This window comes from Ambystoma mexicanum, chromosome 9, assembly GCF_040938575.1.
Source record: "Ambystoma mexicanum isolate Mex_15411 chromosome 9, UKY_AmexF1_1, whole genome shotgun sequence".
NCBI lineage: Eukaryota > Metazoa > Chordata > Amphibia > Caudata > Ambystomatidae > Ambystoma > Ambystoma mexicanum.
The window spans coordinates 414,504,845-414,525,484 of record NC_090931.1 but is presented as its reverse complement, the minus strand read 5'-3'; positions in this window follow the sequence as shown (position 1 = coordinate 414,525,484).

Below are 20,640 nucleotides of genomic sequence, written 5' to 3'. Positions count from 1 at the left end.
TGCTCTCCCCTTTGGCCGAGCACGTCCCGCGCACAACGCTGCAATTCGTGGAATGGCATCTTGCTATTGCAATCATGTATTTGTACCCGATGGCCGTGTAACATTGGTTGATATGTTCATTCTGCTGTGGTCCCATTGTTTCACATACTATCTGTGCAGTCGCGAACAGAGTTGTGAAGGGTCAGTGGAACGTAGTACTCGAGTAACGGTGGGCCCTCATTCATCACTGTACCGAGTTGCAACGACGGGCGGGGCGTCCCATTCGTGGGTGAAGGTAGTTGCCATTTTCACACACAGCCGCACTCGATGGATTAATTAGTGTTTTCAAACGGCCACAGATGCCTCTTCGACGTGATGTTGCAAATGAGGAATTCGAAGGGCGGCGCTTTCGGTTTTCAGCTAGCGGCGAGGAGATGCCCACAGGTCTGACTGCAAATATAACGTTCTATTGTTCAATGTCCTTGGGACAGGGGCCATGGCGAGAATGCAATGATTGATATGAATAGTATGGGATGCGCAATAGCGTAGTGGACGATAAGGCAGGACGTTCCCAAATACATGTTACTTCACTACACTGGAATTACGGGCTGGGGCACTGTGGATTTTGCAGGCTGCATAACGCACAGACTCAATGGATATTTCTAATGTTATGTGAGTAAATATTCAGGCGTTTTAATCCCGGGATGAGGGAATGATGAATGGATGCATGGGCAGGTGATTTGATACAGAGTTTGCCATGTACAGGGCTTCTTGGGATCTATCCGCCTCCCCTACGCTATGTGATGCAGGACTGCCATAGTGGGACCATCGTCTATCTGGCCTTGTTGAGCCCTCCCTGTCTCGACGCGCCCTCAGACACTTGTGTCCATGCACGTTACCAATCCCATCAGATGGATTCTCTTTTCACAGGCGCATGCACAGGTACACTCGTTTGTGATGGTGTTTACACCTCGATATAGATAGTTATGAGTCGCAAGTGGTTTTTGGGTGGTGATGGACCTTTGGAGTGGGCTAGCATGCATGTGGCTGTGGATTTAGTGTGATCATTGCAGTGAGTTGTTGGAATGTAGTACTGATGGCCATTCTGTTCTTTTTCTTTTCTTTTGGTTGACAGGTATCTCCTCCCCTTTTGCCACTGCCATCTGTATGCCACTCCTGCAGATGGGTTTTACTCCCGACACCTGCTGCTTCGTGTTAATCAGTGGAGCAGCATTACGATCTTATGGGACGATCGCCAATGGGCCACATACCCTTACGCAGTACTGGTGGCTCGGAGCAACATTTCGGCCTTTCAGCTGGACTAGTGCCTCCCCATTGGGACGGCCCTGCGGTTCTGTGCGCTTCCATGTTGCCTTTTCGTACGTGAATGTGGCTCTGTGTACCATGAGGGAACAGGGCGTCACACAAGTAGTGGCTGGTCATTTCTTGCGGATGCAGCCCACAATGGTGAAATGTGTTTTGGAGTTCATGGCCTGATGGCTGTATGGGCTTGGTGATTTTGATGTGCATTACATTTCTATTCTGATTTGGCCTGTGTAGCGTTCTTCTTTGCAAGTGATGTGGCATATGCCTATTTGGGGGGCGATGTATTGTGAGGAGATCTGCACTGGGTTCCAGCTTCGGAGTTTAGTTGCGTGGTACTGTACTGGGCGCGTTTGCCTACGAAGCCCGTGAGGTCAGGGATGGGGGCTGCCAATATGACAGTTTGAATGTTGTCATGCTCAGGGGCGGGGGATTGGGTTTTGTGTAACAGATGCCGGTCAGCCAGGTGGACTGGTGGAATGATGTGATTTTCGGAATATTGCTGGTCACAGGTGCCTGTGTTTGCGTGCGTTTCTTGGTGGGGGACTGTGGTCATGTCCATTGGGATGGCTTCTGTATTCGTGCCATCTGTGCCCTGCAGCTCCCATTGGCCCCTGTTGTGTTTCTTTTGTTCGTTGGCATGCATGGGTGACTTGTACATTTCACTGGTTGCATTGTGACTTCATTGCACCTACGGGGAGTTGTACTTTGTGGGCAGGGAGCGGTGTACGGGCACTCAGTGGGGCCGTTTACGGTTGATTCGCGATGCCGTACTTCTCACCATGGCGGAATGGTGCATTCCGCCATGCTTGATGGCGTTAGGTACATGTCCGCTAGGGTCGGAATTGGCGTACCGTTGCGCCATGGTGGTGTTTACGGTTTGGCATGGCGCGCGCGCGTGTGCTTGGTGCAGTTAGCGTTGGCGTTCACTACGGTGTCGCTAATGGCATCGTACTTTGCGGTGACGGGTCATAGTCGCACCGAGCGCTATTCGATGGCGGTATTGCATTTCCGCCATCGTTTTCCGAATTCCGCCAGGGTCGTAATGAGGGCCATTGTGTTTGATCTAATCAAGGCTCCACAATTTCAAATAATTCTGGGAATGCCCTGGCTAGAATCACACAATCCTTGCATCGACTGGCGTGCAAAGAGGCTGACCTTCTCAGTCGAATGTGCTCGTACCTGTTACCAAACAAAGGAACCTTTGGTTAAGGAAGTCGCAACTATCATGAATCTGACTAATCCGCTGCCTCCAGAATACCAAGACTATCAGGATGTTTTACAGAAGGACCAAGCAAATACTCTTCCTCCCCATAGATCGTACGATTGTCACATTGACCTTATACCTGGAGCACAGATTCCATGTGGCCGTATCTACGCACTTACGGAACCTGAAAATCTACATTAAAAAAAGTATCTGGACCAATACCTGGCTAACGGCTTTATCCGCCCATCCAAGTCCCCAGCAGCCTCGCCCTTGTTCTTCATGCCTAAAAACGAAGGAGACCTTAGGATTTGCATCGATTGCCGTGCATTAAACCAAGTCACAGTTAAAAATCGTTACCCCTTGCCACTAATTCCTGAACTTTTGGACCAAGTTAAAGATGCCCGAATCTATACCAATCTAGATCTTAGAGGGGCATATCATCTGGCATGAATAAAAAAAGGGGACGAATGGAAGACCGCCTTCCGCACCAAATACGTATTATTCGAATACCAAGTGATGCCCTTTGGCCTTTGCAATGCCCCAGCGGCGTTCCAGTATTTCATGAATGACGTCCTGCGTGAATTTGTGTGTCGTAGTATACATAAATGACATTCTGGTATATTCATCGTCTGAACAGGAGCATGTGAAACACGTCCGTGCAGTTTTGGACAAACTTCGACAACACAGATTGTTCGCAAAACTGGAAACATGCTTCTTCCATGTTACGGAGGTTGAATTCCTTGGGTTTGTCCTAACAACACATGGTGTACGCATGGATTCATGGAAGGTTGACGCCATTCTCAACTGGCCTTCCCCAACCTCGATTAAAGGAGTTCAGAGTATGCTCGGATTTGCGAACTTCTATCGCCGCTTCATTCTGGGCTTCTCGCAGTAGTACATCCCATTACCTTCTACTGCAAAAGAACAAACATTTTCTATGGTCAGAGGAAGCCTAGAAAGTCTTTCAGGACTTAAAGCAAAAATTCATCTCAGCCCCGATCCTGAAACACCCACATCCAGACCTACCGTACGTGGTCGAGACCGACGCTTCCAGTTCGGCAATGGGAGCGGTCCTCTCGCAAAAAGATCCTGAAACGGGTCAACTCCATCCAGTCGCCTTCTGGTCACGGAAATTCACAGCACCAGAATTGAATTATGCCGTTACGGACAAGGAACTTCTGGCCATCAAGGCGGCCTTCAAGGCTTGGCGGCATTACCTTCTGGGAGCAAGACATACAATTATAGTAATCACTGACCACCGCAATCTACAGTACTTGAAGGTGGCAAAGGCCCAATTATCCCGCCAACTCCGATGGGCATTATTTTTTGCTGAATTTGACTTTGTGATTACTTACCGACCTGGTTGTCAAAATGGCAAGGCAGACGCTCTATCTCGCATTGGGGTAGAAGAGGAATCCACCAACCCAGACCCAGTGCCCATCATCCCCGGAGAAAAGATTTTAGGAGTGACAACGTCTCTAACCTTAGATGACATCCACAAAGAAATCACACATCTCATGGATACAGACACTCTGAGAGACTGGTCTACCAAAAGTGTTCATCATTCTGTCTCAAACCATTTACCATATTTTCAGGGACGTCTCTACCTACCCAGCAAAGAGCTTCAGGAGAGGGTCATCTCGAATTACCACGAATCACTGGTTGAAGGTCATCCTGGGATAGCTAAGACCGAAGCCAAGATCAAGTGATACTATTGGTGGCCAACATGGCGAAAAGACATCAAGCAATTTGTATTATCCTGTGGTATTTGCGCACAAAACAAGGCCTTGAAGAAAAGATCACCAGGTCAACTGCAACCACTCGATATTCCGCCTACGCCTTGGCATACGTTGTCTCTTGATTTTATAACTGACCTTCCTCCTTCTAACGGGTTCAACACAATTATGGTGGTGGTGGACTTGTTTTCGACGATGGCTCGTTTCATTCCACTGAAGGGCTTACCCTCAGCTTCAATCTTGGCTAAAGAATTCTTAGAGCAGATAGTCCGAATACATGAATTCCCTTCCATCCTAATTTCGGATCGTGGCAGTCAATTTATCTCACGATTCTGGAAAAAGTGTTGCGAATTAGCGCAAATCGATTTAAGACTTTCCACAAGCCACCATCCCCAGACTGATGGTCAGACTGAGAGGACCAACCAGACTCTAGAACAATACCTCAGATGTATGTTACATCAAATTGAAATCAGTTGGAAAGACATTTTATAGATAACCGAGTATGCCTACAACAATTCCCTGCACTCCAGCATCGGACAGACTCCCTTCTACACCATTTACGGGTTGCATCCACGAACCTCCAATCTTGATTCGCCTCAACCTTTGGAAATGCCAGCAGTAAGAAGTTTGCACACTACTATTACTCAAGCATTCAAGAAGCAAAGGATCAGCTGAAACAAGCCAAGGAAAGATACAAGAAGTCAGCAGACATCCATAGTAGTGAAGCTCGAAAGTATCAAGTCGGAGATGAAGTCTGGCTGGCATTGAAGCACATACCAATGAAAGGAACCAGAACCTTCAACCCAAGATACATAGGTCCATACACCATTAAGGCCATCATCAATCCGGTAGCTGTGAAGTTGAATTTACCTTCGCATATGAAAATTCATCCCGTGTTTCATGTCTCACTTCTGAAACCAGTGCAACCAGGAACCCGAGTAATGAAACCACCAAAACCAAGCATGGTCGACGGGGAACCCGAATTTGAAGTCAAGGATATCCTGGACTCAAAAATCGTCAAATCAAAACTGTTTTATCTAATAGACTGGAAAGGATATGGACCACATGAAAGATCATGGGAACCAAGTGAACACTTTCATGCACCACGGTTGTTGAAAAGGTTTCATCAGAGTCGCCTGAACAAACCAGGACCAAGGGGAGATCCCGCCATTAGGGGGGCCTTGTGGGGGAGTGCTGTCATGGTGCGTGCTCCGAAACCCCTGGAACTGTTGGGTCCACCCCAGTCCCTGTCACCCAGAAGGACTTATCAGGCCCCAAGGAAGTACCCCAGAGCCTCATGGACTCAGTCCTGGCACCGTTGGCGCCAGGCTCATGAAATGGGCTGAATTTATGTAACTACTTAATCTGCCTAGTGAGGCTGAGCCTTCTGTATATCCAGGGTGTGGCAGAGGGACTACTTTTCCTGAGAGACAGGGTGTGGTAAAGGGACTACTTTACCTGGAAATACTTGCAAGGCTATTGAAGCCACACCCTGCAGGCAGAACACACTTCGCGTTTTTCTGCACTCCTGCAGCGTAATGCTCACCGTGTCTGCTCTGTCCTCGAGTTTCTACAGCCACGCCCGTCTGAGATTTCCATCCATCGGTGCCTGGAAGAAGAAAAGGAGAAGAACAGGTGTTACTACAGCGACAAAGTCCTTACCTGTAATTCCGTCCATTGGTCTCGTCTCCAGCTGGTCTTCCGACCGCCACCCCTGTTGGGAAAGGACTTCTGCGCAGGCATCCAATACTCACCCGGGATTCTGCATTCCTGCGGGTTACTTCGGAGCGGTTCTTCCATCCTTCATCTTGGGGCCGCGCCGCACCTGCAAAAAGGGAACAGAAAAACAGCAGGTTAGTCGCGCACACTACCAAACGAACAATTGTTCAGCCATCCAGCGCCACTCATCGGCGCTAATACTCACCTGGAGGTAACCAGTTCAGCATCCTAGGAGAGTCAATTCTTCTTCTAACCTTCCGTACGAAACCGCGTCTGCAAGAAAGACAAAACACGTTTAAACCTTGGAACAATAAGACTTTGAGCATCTATACCAAGCTGTCATTGGGATAGAGACTTACCTGATTAATCCAAACAGTCCCAAAACACAGCAACAGACACTCAGGAACAGTGAAGTAACTGCGCCCAGAGAAAGACTGAGCCTACTGCGCCCCTGCTGAAGGTCAAGCAGGGCGGAGAGCCAACCTCACCAAACTGAAAGGTGAGCAGGAGAGGAGTCGGGCATCAGGAGGTTGCAAGAAGTGGGACCAATCCAACCCACTCATTAGCTAACATCTTGTTTCAACATTGCAGGCTAACGCTTCCTGTGGAGATAACAGGGGAGAGGACACCATCATACCATCAAATCTACGCCAGTACAGATATTGGTCACATGACTACGTGCTACGCCCCTGTGGAGACCAGGTGAGCGTGACAGGAGATGACAGGGCTGTTGACACAGCACATCACAGAATGTGGCTGTGCCAGGGATGCGATAAGGGAATGTGCTTCATCCCTCAAATATGCAATTGAGACCACCTCAAAAGACATATGCAGTGAATTGGCAGCAGTGAGGCAGGTCCTCACCCAAATGGTGGCAGCAATGGAGGCCATGCGTCCGGCACAGGTGGCAGAACAACCTGGGACATCCTCCAAATCCAGCTCCACTAAGTCCAGCGCCCTGTGTAGGTCTGGCTGGAACCTGCACAGGTCGGACAGGGGTCCACCTGCTGCCGGAAGAGGAGAAGGGCAGTAGGTTCAGCCAGGCATTCCGGTTTCATGTAGACTTATGGTGCATGCCAGTGCACACCATGTGTGGTGAAGTTGAATGGGGAGGGGCAGGGGAGAGAGGGTGTGTGGGGGAGTTGAGGGGGGATGAGGAGGGGGGAGTGGGTGTGTGGGGTTGAGGGCTTGTGCACTTGATATGTTACATATTCTGAATACACTGGTTGTGAACTCTGAATTCACATGTGTGGACATTGCTTATTGTGTACGTGTGCTTTATTGGTGCACAGTCTACAGTGTCCATGTCCCTGACACACCTAGTGCCCTGAGTTCCACCTCCATGTCACACTCCCCATCCATGTGTGCTAGAAACATTGGTCAATCAGAGTCTGACGCATGACACGTCCCTCCTGTGCATCGCTGCCTCCCTGAAGTGCAGCCCCATCTCCACCCTCCTCATCCTCATCGTCAGGTGGTTGCAGTTCAGCGTCAGGGGGCAGAGGCACATTCCGTCTGATGCACATATTGTGTAGCATGTCACATGCCATGATGATCTTGCCCACCTTCTCAGGGCCATAAAGGAGTGCCCCACCAGACCTGCTGAGGCAGCGAAACCGTGCCTTCAAGAGGCCAAATGTCTCCTCAATCCCCACACGGGTACGTGTATGCGCATGATTGTAGTCCTCCTCGTGCCTGTTCTGCAGGTTACGGACTGGGGTAAGGAGCCACCTCTTCAAAGGATAGCCTGCATCGCCTGCATGTGGGCAATAATGATTATGTGTAAGTCCTCACATCATATGGGACCTTTATCAATGACACCATAGCATGCATGTATATCCTGTTTGCACCCACAGATCCATGCATGAATAGAGACACATGATGTGACTGCTATGTGTGTATTCCTATTATAGAGAGGTGTGCGTGCCATCATCTAGTGGGCGTAGGGGGGCCAATTCCTTGTGAGTGCTCATGCACTGTGGTAGTCCACGCTGGTTGTCCCCATGATCTGGGTGATGTGCAGTGATTTGTATGCTTTCATCCGGTCAACGTTGATGGCAGCCTCATGATTATCTCACTATGCATGACAAATGGTGACATGCTGTTTTGGTGGACCTCTGTGTTGGTGTAGGGGTGGGATCATGTATTTTGCCCTTATGTGGCTCCTTTGTACGCAGTAATGGAGACCTGTCCATTTTTATTATGGTATTTGGTGCTGTGCAATGGCCATCCTATTTGCTTGTCGCTGCATTGTGTTGTGGGGGCTACGATCTGATTATGAGCAGTGTACATGTTGATGGCTATGGAATGGTTGTTGCACTGCATCATTTTCGTGGTAGGGCAGCTTATGTCTTGCATTTTGTGGTCAGGTGTCGGGTCAAGTCTGGCCTGCTTTGGGTTATGAGCATGGTCCATCATCTCGGGTACTCTCAGCTAGGTAAAGTATGCATCTCTCCCCACACCCCATCTCAGCCAGGTGAAGTATGCATCTCCCCCCCATCTCAGCCAGGTAAAGTATGCATCTCACCCCCCAATCACCTACCCACATCGCATTGCCATGAGCCTGACATGCAACTCACCGAGTAGCCAGGATCTGTGCCCTGCGTGTCGCTCCATGTAGCGTGGTATCGTGGAGTTCCGCACGACCATTGAATCATGGGTTGATCCTGGAAATCGTGCACAACAATGTGTGATGATCTTGTTTGGGTCACATATCATTTGCACGTTGATGGAGTGGTATAATTTACGGTTGCGGTACACTGCCTCCATGGCATGTGGGACCACTAATTCGACATGGGTGCAGTCGATGGTGCCAATGCTACCAGGGATGCCAGCCAGTGAATGGAAAAAAACTTTGGTGTTGGAGATCTCCTGGGCTGTCCGTGGTAGGAAAATGTGTTCGCCTGTGTGCTTCAGCAGGGCATTGAGCACTTGGTTCAGCGTACGTGAGAATAATGGTTGTGATATGCCATGCATGTGCTCCACTGTGTGCTGGTAGGTGCCTGTGGCCAGGAAGTGGAGCATGGACACTACCTTCAGTAGAGGTGGGATGGTGGTGCGTATTTCAATCAGGCTGACGATGTTGTCATGTATCATCTCCACAATGGTGGTGATGGTGTCCCGGTCCAGACGGTACAGGTTGTGGATCTGCTTAGGGGTTAGGTTGAATGGACTGGCTCGGATGCGAGAGATTGGGGGCTGCCTGCATTGTAACACTGGCTGCACTTGTGGTGCATGCTCGGCCAGCCTCACCCTCCTTCTTCTCCTGCATCTCCTCTGTGCTGCCTGTTGTTGTTGCAGCAGTTCCACTGCAATCATGTCCTTCAGCCCCAGCATTGCTAGTAGTATTGGAATCATTTTGGTGTGTGACTGGGTGTGGGAAGGGGTGGGGTGTGCTCCTTTTGTGCTGGACCAGTCTATATTGCCTCCACCTGTGCTGATTGTGTGCACCTGTGGCAGTTGGGAACACTGCACATGGCCGTTTACGGGGTGTTCCGCAATGCCGGTATTTACTCCATGCCGGTAAGGTACTTTTCGGGCTTCAGTAGGCTGTTATTTGCATGTCTGCCTGACTTGTGATGTCCTCCTGTTTACGCCATGCCGGTATTGCCAGCATGAAGGGTCGCGTGCCCGCGCCCATGCCGCTATTAGAGGCACCATTAATTACGGTGCCGCTAATAGCGGGTTGGTGGGTCGTAATGGCCCAGAGAGGTAAACGATGCCGGTAATCCTCTACCGGCATCGTTTATCCTTTACCTCCAACCTCGTAATGACCCCAATTGTATTCTGCCTCCAAAACCTCACCGACTCCGCCCTGGTGAATGGAGATATTACCGCCCCATTCCAAGGTTGGCGGGGGCGGTAATTCCCCATTCACCAGGGCCCTTCCCCACTCCCAATTGATAGGGCTCAATGGGAATAGGGAAGGCGCTAATAACGGTACCGCAAATTGCGGTACCGTTATTAGCACCAAAGTCCCTTGGTAAAACCAGGTGTTAAGGGAGGACCCGCAAAGGGAACTTGTAATAGGGCGGTAAGGGATTACAGGTACCGGTGCCCTTACCGGTACCGGTAATCCCTTACCGCCTGAGTCGTAATGACGCCCAGACAGTGGGCCTCATTACATCGTGGGCGGTAGGGGATTACCGGCACCGGTAAAGGCATCGGTGGCGGTAATCCCTTACTGCCGTACTACGAGGTCCCTCAGCGGGTCCCGTCCTTAACTTGTGGTCAGACCATACGTTAAGAAAGGGGCCCACTGAGGGATTTCAGAGCAAATAACGGTACCGCTAATAGCGTTTCCGTTATTAGCTCTTTCCCCATTCCATTGAGCCCTATGGGGGCTCGAATGGGAATGGGGAATGGCAATTGGCATGGGGACTTACCGAGTCCTCAAGGATCTGAATGACCCGGAAAGTCCCCATACCGCCTACCAAGACCCAGAAGCCGGTAGGGGGTAGCCATGACGCTAATTGCGCCATGGTTACCTCCTACCATGTAATGATGCCCAGTGTTTAGGAAGTATTTTCTTTTTTTTAAAACGGTGTTCTGGAAAATGTATTAATCCATCCTAACGTGGGTAGGTTTTGCATGAAAACAAAGAGGAATAACTTGTATTCGTAACTTTGTCCTTTAGGATATGGTAACATGCAGTCTACATAGATGGAGACACATGGAACAGTCCACATCACATACACAATCCAGTATAAAACATTGCAAATGGCATGGCTATAACTTTGCGGTAGTCCACAAAACAGAGGAACATTATTTTCATACAACACAGCTTACCTCAATGTTTTTTACATAGCACTACAAACTGTTACCTTACCAAATGAAATGTTAGGTTCCAAACGTAAAAATAAAATGTAATGTGTATATTGGGTGACCTGAGAAGATCAGTCACAATTAATTACAATTCATTTTTTGCGGCCAAATTCCTATTACAAAAAAAGAAGGTTGTAGAGAGTACACTAAGGACTAAACTATCAAGAAGGAGGCCGCTGAGCTGAGAGCCCGGGATCATGACAGTGCCCCACTGGTAGACATTAATGATGCTCTAGAGCAGGGGTGCACAACTGATTTTGACAGAGGGCCGAAAGTGCCTTACATGATGGCTATAGTGGGCTGAAAAGTAAATGTGGGCAGGCGGTAGGCGCAGCAGGCGTGGCGTGGCGGGAGGCTTTTTCAACCCCCAATTTTTATTAAACACATGGAAAAAGAATACATTTTTGAGGTGTAACGATATTTATTTGTATTTCAAACTTACATTTTGTACTACACATTTTCCATTGTTATAATTTATTTCTATTTAGCTATTGCATATTGTCTGTTTAATTAAATTATATATATTTTATTGACCCTTGATTGAACATTCCGTTATTTTGGTCTGCTATACTTTGCTGTTTGGGATGCCCAAGAGGAGTATGGCCTTTGTTGAGTCAGGTTCCCACAAAAAGTGTGCCTGTTTTAGCTTTATTATTGGGTTCACTCTTGGAGTGCAACACTATGCCCCATGGCATCCACCCACCAACCAGACACTATGCCCCATGGCCCCCACCCCTCAACCAAACACTATGCCCCATGGCATATTACACCCACCCCCCAACCAAACACTATGCCCCATGGCGCCCACCCCTCAAACAATATGACCCATGGCCCCCACCCCTCAACTAAACACTATGCCCCATGGTGCCCACCTCTCAACCATACACTATGCCCCATGGTGCCCACCCCTCAACCAAACACTATGCCCCTTGGCCCCCACTCCTCAATCAAACACTATGCCTCATGGCTCCCACCCGTCAACCAAACACTATGCCCCATGGCTCCCACCTCTCAACCAAACCCTATGCCCCATGGCCCCCAACCCCCAACCAAGCACTATGACCCATGGCGCTGTTAGGTGCTGGACAAATACACGTGAAGACCCTGCGGCAGCTTCTGTAACATTTATTGATCCGGTTCAAAAATCTAAGGGAGAACGGCCCCCAGCAAGAGCAGTACAACCGTCCTCCTCCCTTCTCCACAATCTCTCCTCAGCACTCTAGAACCCAGAACCTCTAACAGTGTACAGCATCTAGATTCTACCGTAACCAAGGGTTATAAGATGCACTGTTAAGCTGCATGAATAAGAAGTAATAACTTGGATATATTATACAATGATATGTACAGTGGGTAGTATAGCATGTTACACATCCTAATACCTCCTCTCTTCTCCTTGACTTGCCTGAAGAGGGCTACTCTCTCCTTGTTCCAAATGTCACCTCCTTTGACTAATATCGAAGGACCTAGGTCCTTAACAACCTGTTTGGGCTCAGAAAATAAGGAGGCACCGTTGCGCACTTTGGTGAGAAGTTTGACTTTGATCCAATCACCCTCTTCAACTGTGAATTCTCTACAGCAATACTTTTGATCATATCGCTCTTTAGATTTGATCCGAGATTCCAGAATCTTCCCTCTCATATTCTCTATATCTACTCTGACTAGCTTGTACCGACCCATCCAACCAGGACATATGTGGGAATTGGGCTTTCTTCCTCGTAGCACCTCAAATGGGTAAACCCCTGTGATACTGTGGGGGCTAGCCTGTATGGAATGTTCTTTCCATCAATGTCCTTATCCAATCGCCACCAGTGGCAACAGCGATCTTAATGGCCTCCATAAGGGTTCTGTTGAAGCGTTCCACACACCCATTACTCTGGGGGTGATATAAGGCCGTGTTAACTTGTACTATCCCATGTCTACTCAAAAACTCTTTCCATTCCTTGGACACCAATTGGGAACCATTGTCAGTTAAACATTTACTGGGAAATCCTTCTCTCCAGAATAACTGTTCCATACATTTCATTATGTTGCTGCTGGAAATGTCTTTTAATACACAAACTTCAGGCCATTTCGACAATAAATCCTTGACCACTAACGAGTTACTGTCTCTGTCATCTCTCTGCGGCATTGGTCGCTTGCCGATTGTGCGGAGCCCTTTGCGTCCGCCTGTCCAAGATGGCCGTGGACGGCTTTCCCGTAGCGGCTCACAACGGTATAGACTTTGCACGCTCTTCTACGACGCAGGCGAGCGGTCACATGATCCCATATAGGAAAGGAAACACGGATACCTGCCGCGTCGCTACTCCTGAATGGGACGCTTTGTAAGTTTCGCCACTAGATAGACGTTCACTACTACGTGATTCCTTGTCACTATTCTTCCCTGCAATTCACTCTCCTTCCCTTCCTTCCTCCTTATTACTTTTCCTCTCCAGGCTTAACAGAACCTTGTTTTCCCTCGGCAACTCTCGTGCTTCCGGCACCCTCTCTGACTGGCCGCTCCCTCAACCATCCCCTTCAGAGTAAGTTAGCATTCTTTCTTTTCCCTGGTACTCTATCCTTTCATAATAGTTCTCTTACAGAAAGCATATCTTTTCTCTTCAAGGGAAACTGATATAACGTTTCCGGCTTTAGGGACCAGAAATCGTGATTTCCGATAACTTCGAATCTCTCAGCTGAGAGTTCAACATTCTTCCAGTAAGTGTAGATCTCTGCCTTTTCTGCACATCTCCTGAAGTTCTGTGCTAAATATTCTTACCTGTTATCTTACCTGTATTGTATACTCCCAGATGACATCATCGAGATGACCTTGGCTTACCTCAAGACAAGCCCGGAGCACCTGTGAACACCATCGTCCAGGGTTTTCTTCCCCTGAGGGTTTCCCTGGGAGGACTTTCTCACACTCGCTCTGGTGTATTTTACCCCCGGAGAGGGTGGAGCAAGATCGATCAGGGGGATTCTTATTTCTACATTTGCTGCATACCAGGGACTTGCTGTAAGATCAGGTTAGTGCCATTTTAGCCTTTGAAGGGTTTTTTCTAAGCTCCTCGGATTCTACCGATAGTGATTTGACAGTTACCGATGCCCACTTGGCACAGGAACGCCTGATCTTCCAGCAATTCCCATGGAGCAACAGATGCAGCAACTCATGGCTGTGATGCAAGCCATGTCTCTCAAAGTTCAGTCTCTTAAACAAGATAATGCCCAACTTAGGCAACAAGTCGCTAGAGCATTTTCTGAGATCCCTCCAGCTTCTTTACAAATGGGTAAATTTGATGGGGATCCCCACAAGTTGAAGGAGTTTCTAGATAGTTGTACCGTCCAGTTTACCTTCAAGCCCCGTTTTTTTTCCGACGGATAAAGACAAGGTGGGTTTCCTAATCTCACATTTGACCGGTCCTGCCTTAGCCTGGGCCACCCCGCTGGTCACTTCAGGTAATGTCATTCTCGACTCCTACCCCGCATTCACCAATAGCCTAAGATCAATGTTTAGTCGCCAAGAAGTCACAAAAATAACTCAGGAAAGACTCTTAGACTTAAAACAGGGATCTAAAGACCTTATGATCTATGTCACCCAATTTAAACAATTATCCGCTGAGACAGGATGGCCTGATGAAGGCCTTCTTACACTCTTTCGTCGAGGGTTGTCTGAGGAACTTAAGGATGATGTGTCAAAAGTTCCCCGTCCAGCAAACCTGGCCGATATGATTACGCTTACAATGCAGATCGACTCCGGCTGCATGAACGCTCTCATGAGAAAAGGAAGGGAAAGAGTGAATATCACCCCCTTCCTAGCAATTCACCTTAAGGGGACGAACCCATGCAGATTGGCTCGGTCCGAGGCCCTCTTTCTGGGGTGGAGAGAGAGAGACGAAAGAGCCTTGGTCTGTGCATGTATTGTGGGTCCTCCTCACACATTCTACGTGATTGCCCCATAGTCCCACCTCGTCGTGCACCGAGTTTGGTGCAGGTAAACGCCAAAGTGCTGCCATAAAGGGGAAAATGGCAGGATTACCGACAGCAGATTCCCCACAAAGATTTGGATTATCCTTGGAACCGTCTTCTGATGACCAGTCTATGGTAGTCCTCTCCTTAACCATTTTATTACCAGACCAAACATTAAGAGGCATAACTGCCTTGGTGGACTGTGGGGAAGCTGGGAATTTTATGGACGACCAGTGGGCTGCAGAAAGAGGGATTGCTAGAGAGGTTAAATCTTCTACCACTTCTATTCAGGGGGTAGATGGTAATCCTTTAAACTCGGGACCCATACGGGAACATACCAGACCAGTTACCTGCATAATTGCTTCCCACAGAGAGACCCTTGGCTTCGATTTGATCAAAACTGCTCATTTCCCAATTATTTTGGGTCTTCCTTGGCTGCGGGTCCACAACCCTTACATAAATTGGACAGCAGGAACCCTATTCTTAGGGTCGGAGCATTGTATAAAGCATTGCCTTTCCCAAGACACTGTTGGAATTCACATACCGTCGGAGATGACTAGTCCTCTTTCGGCGCCTCTGGTCAGTCAACTTGGACTTATACCTAAATGTCATCAATCTTTTCAGTCTGTGTTTGCCACACCAAAATACCCTACGTTACCTCCTCATCGAAGAGACGACTACCATATAGACTTACTGCCTGACTCCCCGCTACCTTTTGGACGTATGTATGCTCTATCTCAATGTGAAAAGAAGGTCCTTAAGAAATACCTGCATGCCAACCTTCAGAACGGCCTTATTACGGAATCTAAATTTCCGGCAGGAGCCTCGCTATTCTTTATCCCAAAGAAAGAATCAGAAGAACTGCGACCTTTACCGGGCCTTAACAAGATCACTGTGCCCGATAGATACCCAATGCCATTGACACCAGACATCCTAAAAGCCGTTCAGGGGGCTTCAGTCTACACTAAGCTAGATCTTCGAGGGCGTACCATCTGATACGGATTGCTCCAGGGGACAAGTGGAAGACTGCCTTTCGGACCCCGTTTGGCCACTACGAATATCAAGTCATGCCTTTCGGCCTTGTTAACGCCCCTGCTGTTTTCCAGCGCTTTATAGAACATCTGTTTGCAGATATTCTCCTTCATTTTGTTGTCATCTATCTGGACGATATTCTAGTCTTTTCTTCAAGTATGGAAGATCATATTCATCATATGAACATAGTTTTGGATCGTTTGCAGTCAAACCTCTTGTATTGCAAGGCAGAGAAGTGTGCCTTCCATCAAGATAGTGTTACCTTTCTGGGATTTGTTCTTTCGGCACAAGGAATCTCCATGGATCCCAAGAAAGTTTCTGCAGTACTGGAATGGCCTTCTCCAACCAATATCAAGGACGTTCAACGTTTTCTTGGTTTGGCGAATTTCTATCGGAAATTCATTCCTAATTTCTCCAGAATCATCCTCCCTATTACTAAACTATTAAGGAAGGGAGTGGTATTTGCATGGGAAGGTCAAGCCCAGGAAGCCTTTGAAAGTTTAAAAGATGTATTTTCTTCAGCGTCCGTATTATTGACGCCAGACCAGTCTCGGCAATTTATCGTGGAGACAGATGCTTCCCACCGTGCTTTAGGGGCTGTCCTTCTACAATGCTCAGACGAGGGCGAAGAAAGACCAGTGGCATATTTATCCAAGACCTTCAGCCCCTCGGAAATAAACTACTCAGTGCTTGAGAAGGAGCTCTTAGCTATAAAAAGAGCTTTTGAAGAATGGAGACATCTTCTTCTGGGGTCGCCATTCCCTAATAAGGTCCGCACAGATCATCATAATCTTGGAGTGCTCCAGCAAGTTCAGACCACCAATAGTAGACAAGCTAGATGGGCCCATTTTTTCTTACCATTCCGAATCGAATTCACATTTCTCCCAGGAAGTCAAAATCTTCGAGCAGATGCCCTTTCCCGAAAGGACTTACCTTCTCACCATTTTCGTTCAGAAAAACTGTTCCCAAATGCCAAATTTGTTGCAGTGCTGACCGCATTCCTACAAAGGCTCCACCAAGACACTACTCAGCATTTGCAAGTATGTGAAGATCTTGTATCATCGCACCATCTCACGAAGGATCGAGGTTATTACTTCCATGGGAAACAAGTTCTTATCCCTACTCCCTCCTTGCAAGTGGAGGTTCTGCAGATGTGTCACGATTCCCAGGCTGCGGGACATCGGGGTTATCAAACCACTCTTGATTTGATTAAGCGACATTTCTGGTGGCCCACCTTGAACTCTGACGTACGAGATTATATAGCAGCACGCACTGTATGTATACAATCTAAGTCTTTGCGATCCCCACCATTTGGTTTATTGGCTCGCATGCCCATCCCGGATAAACCTTGGCAAGTGATTTCCACAGACTTTATCGTGGATCTTCCTCCTTCCTTCAAGAACACAAGCGTTATGGTCACTATCGACTATTTTACCAAGAGGGCACATTTTATCCCATTGGTAAGGATCCCTGGAGCATTCCACATGGCCAAGCTATTTATCAAAGAGATATTTTCCCGACATGGATTACCAGACACCATAATATCTGATAGAGGGCCTCAATACACTTCTCGCTTCTGGAAAGAAGTTTGTCATACATTGGGAATCAAGAGAGTTCTGAGTTCTGGATACCACCCTCAGACCAATGGACAAACCGAACGCCTCAATCAAACCTTCGAATGTTATCTACAGTGTTTTATTTCTGCAGCACAGGACAACTGGGTCGATCTACTTCCCTTAGCAGAATTCGCTTACAACAATTCCACCCACTCTTCATTAAAGACCAGACCCTTCTACTGTTTCTATGGTTTTCACCCTTCTTTTGTGCCTACAGTATCATCACCCTCCACCAGTTGCCCAGGGATCAAAGATTTGATAGCAAACATACGGAGTGGACAACAAATGGCCCGACTGTCTCTCCAAACAGCACAAGATCGGACCAACCGGTTTGCTGATCGTCATCGCCGTGAAATGCCGGAAGTAAAGGTGGGGGAGTTGGTTTGGTTGTCCTCAAGATTTCTTCCGAGACATCTGGTTCCATCTAAATTATCTCCGAAATTCTTTGGCCCTTTTAAAATAACGGAACTAGTAGGGACGGTCGCTGTTCGCCTGGCCTTACCCCAATCGTGGTGCCACATACATCCAGCATTCCATGTTTCTCAGATCAAGGTACCAGTAAAGGACCGTTTCCAACGTCTTACCAAGGCACAACCCCCTCCAGTTATGACAAACACCGGTCCAGAATATGAGGTGGCCGGTATTTGTGATTCCCGGTATTATAGAGGCCGACTGCAGTTCTTGGTGGATTGGAAAGGCTACTCTCCTGCTGAAAGAACCTGGGAACCTGCCACAGGAGTACATGCCCCTAGACTCATACGGCAGTTCTTTCGTTTCCACCCCGGTAAGCCGGGTTGGCCCCCCCTAAGGAGGAGGCATACTGTCACATCTCTGCGGCATTGGTCGCTTTGGCAGCGCCGCCGATTGTGCGGAGCCCTTTGCGTCTGCCTGTCCAAGATGGCCGTGGACGGCTTTCCCGTAGCAGCTCACAACAGTATAGACTTTGCACGCTCTTCTACGACGCAGGCGAGCGGTCACATGATCCCATATAGGAAAGGAAACATGGATACATGCCACGTCGCTACTCCTGAATGGGACGCTTTGTAAGTTTCGCCACTAGATAGACGTTCACTACTACGTGATTCCTTGTCACTATTCTTCCCTGCAATTCACTCTCCTTCCCTTCCTTCCTCCTTATTACTTTTCCTCTCCAGGCTTAACAGAACCTTGTTTTCCCTCGGCAACTCTCGTGCTTCCGGCACCCTCTCTGACTGGCCGCTCCCTCAACCATCCCCTTCAGAGTAAGTTAGCATTCTTTCTTTTCCCTGGTCCTCTATCCTTTCATAATAGTTCTCTTACAGAAAGCATATCTTTTCTCTTCAAGGGAAACTGATATAACGTTTCCGGCTTTAGGGACCAGAAATCGTGATTTCCGATAACTTCGAATCTCTCAGCTGAGAGTTCAACATTCTTCCAGTAAGTGTAGATCTCTGCCTTTTCTGCACATCTCCTGAAGTTCTGTGCTAAATATTCTTACCTGTTATCTTACCTGTATTGTATACTCCCAGATGACATCATCGAGATGACCTTGGCTTACCTCAAGACAAGCCCGGAGCACCTGTGAACACCATCGTCCAGGGTTTTCTTCCCCTGAGGGTTTCCCTGGGAGGACTTCCTCACACTCGCTCTGGTGTATTTTACCCCCGGAGAGGGTGGAGCAAGATCGATCAGGGGGATTCTTATTTCTACATTTGCTGCATACCAGGGACTTGCTGTAAGATCAGGTTAGTGCCATTTTAGCCTTTGAAGGGTTTTTTCTAAGCTCCTCGGATTCTACCGATAGTGATTTGACAGTTACCGATGCCCACTTGGCACAGGAACTCCTGATCTTCCAGCAATTCCCATGGAGCAACAGATGCAGCAACTCATGGCTGTGATGCAAGCCATGTCTCTCAAAGTTCAGTCTCTTAAACAAGATAATGCCCAACTTAGGCAACAAGTCGCTAGAGCATTTTCTGAGATCCCTCCAGCTTCTTTACAAATGGGTAAATTTGATGGGGATCCCCACAAGTTGAAGGAGTTTCTAGATAGTTGTACCGTCCAGTTTACCTTCAAGCCCCGTTTTTTTTCCGACGGATAAAGACAAGGTGGGTTTCCTAATCTCACATTTGACCGGTCCTGCCTTAGCCTGGGCCACCCCGCTGGTCACTTCAGGTAATGTCATTCTCGACTCCTACCCCGCATTCACCAATAGCCTAAGATCAATGTTTAGTCGCCAAGAAGTCACAAAAATAACTCAGGAAAGACTCTTAGACTTAAAACAGGGATCTAAAGACCTTATGATCTATGTCACCCAATTTAAACAATTATCCGCTGAGACAGGATGGCCTGATGATGGCCTTCTTACACTCTTTCGTCGAGGGTTGTCTGAGGAACTTAAGGATGATGTGTCAAAAGTTCCCCGTCCAGCAAACCTGGCCGATATGATTACGCTTACAATGCAGATCGACTCCGGCTGCATGAACGCTCTCATGAGAAAAGGAAGGGAAAGAGTGAATATCACCCCCTTCCTAGCAATTCACCTTAAGGGGACGAACCCATGCAGATTGGCTCGGTCCGAGGCCCTCTTTCTGGGGTGGAGAGAGAGAGACGAAAGAGCCTTGGTCTGTGCATGTATTGTGGGTCCTCCTCACACATTCTACGTGATTGCCCCATAGTCCCACCTCGTCGTGCACCGAGTTTGGTGCAGGTAAACGCCAAAGTGCTGCCATAAAGGGGAAAATGGCAGGATTACCGACAGCAGATTCCCCACAAAGATTTGGATTATCCTTGGAACCGTCTTCTGATGACCAGTCTATGGTAGTCCTCTCCTTAACCATTTTATTACCAGACCAAACATTAAGAGGCATAACTGCCTTGGTGGACTGTGGGGAAGCTGGGAATTTTATGGACGACCAGTGGGCTGCAGAAAGAGGGATTGCTAGAGAGGTTAAATCTTCTACCACTTCTATTCAGGGGGTAGATGGTAATCCTTTAAACTCGGGACCCATACGGGAACATACCAGACCAGTTACCTGCATAATTGCTTCCCACAGAGAGACCCTTGGCTTCGATTTGATCAAAACTGCTCATTTCCCAATTATTTTGGGTCTTCCTTGGCTGCGGGTCCACAACCCTTACATAAATTGGACAGCAGGAACCCTATTCTTAGGGTCGGAGCATTGTATAAAGCATTGCCTTTCCCAAGACACTGTTGGAATTCACATACCGTCGGAGATGACTAGTCCTCTTTCGGCGCCTCTGGTCAGTCAACTTGGACTTA